This window comes from Salvelinus sp. IW2-2015, unplaced genomic scaffold (assembly GCF_002910315.2).
Source record: "Salvelinus sp. IW2-2015 unplaced genomic scaffold, ASM291031v2 Un_scaffold12939, whole genome shotgun sequence".
Lineage (NCBI taxonomy): Eukaryota > Metazoa > Chordata > Actinopteri > Salmoniformes > Salmonidae > Salvelinus > Salvelinus sp. IW2-2015.
The window spans coordinates 2,484-3,962 of NW_019954195.1; positions in this window are offsets into that span (position 1 = coordinate 2,484).

Sequence of the window (1,479 nt, forward strand, 5' to 3'; positions counted from 1 at the left end):
AAGTCAGAGCCGTCCAGAGTAGTGATGCTGGACGGGCGGGCAGGTGCAGGCAGCGATCGGTTGAAGAGCATGCATTTAGTTTTACTTGTATTTAAGAGCAGTTGGAGTCCACGGAAGGAGAGTTGTATGGAAGTTGTAATGAAGGAGAGTTGTAATGAAGTGTTTTATCAACAATGACATTTCCAATAATTCTCCAACTCATCCATTTTTCTTTACACAACTGCCACCAACATTTACAACCATGAAATACTGACATGGTAAAATAATTGATTACATMTTTTTTAAATAAAGGTAACGCTTTTCACTAAGTTGATGGTTTATATTTAGGGTAATGTTTTGCGGCTTTGTCATTCTATTTTAAAGTATATTTTACATGTGATAAGGCCACACAAAGGGCCAGAGATTTGTGATAATCTGAAGTAMGCAAAAAGGTCACTAGATGGCACCTGATCAAATGACATATTCCTTGAAATTTCAAACATTTGTGTTTGTTATGGATCCCTATTACCTGCTGTCAAGGCAGCAGTTACTCTTCATGGGGTTCAGCAAAGAAAAGGCAGTTCTATACAATAAAAATAACGYTACATTACAAAACAGAGTTCACAACACAAGTGTTTGCCCTCAGACCACTACTCTASCACATATCTACAACACAAAATCCATGTGTTTCTATAGTGAATATGTTATTGTGTTTTWATGTTTTTAAATATGATTTTACTGCTTGCTTGAGTTACTTGATGTGGAATAGTAGCCATGTCATGGCTCTATGTAGTACTGTGCACCTCCCATAGTCTGTTCTGGACTTAGGGACCGTGAAGAGACCTGGTGGCATGTCTTGTGGGGTCTGCACTGGTGTCTGAGTTGTGTGCTAGTAGTTAAAACTGGCAGCTCGGTGCATTCAACATGTCAATACTTCTCACAAATACAARTAGTGATTAAGTAAATCTCCTCTAYTTTGAGCAATGAGAGATTGACATGCATAGTRATGYTAGCTCTCTGTGTACATTTAAGGGTGAGCCGTGCTGCCCAGTTCTKGGMCAATTGTATTTTTCCTAAGTYCCTCTTTGTGGCACCTGACCACACGACTGGACAGTAGTCCAGGTGCGACAAAACTAGGGCCTGTAGGACCTACCTTGTTGATAGTTGTTAAGAAGGCAGAGCAGTGCTTTATTATGGACAGACCTCTCCCCATCTTAGTTATTGTTGTATCAATATGTTTTTTAATTTTTAATTTACCCCCTTTTCTCCCCAATTTTCATGGTATCCAATCGCTAGTAATTACTATCTTGTCTCATCGCTACAACTCCCGTACGGGCTCGGGAGAGACGAAGGTCGAAAGCCATGCGTCCTCCAAAGCAGGTGCTACCAAGCCGGTGCTACCAAGCAGGTGCTACCAAGCCGCACTGCTTAACACAGCGCTCCGAGGAAACACCGTGCACCTGGCCCCCTTGCTTAGCGCGATGGCCCGCCACCTGGCCC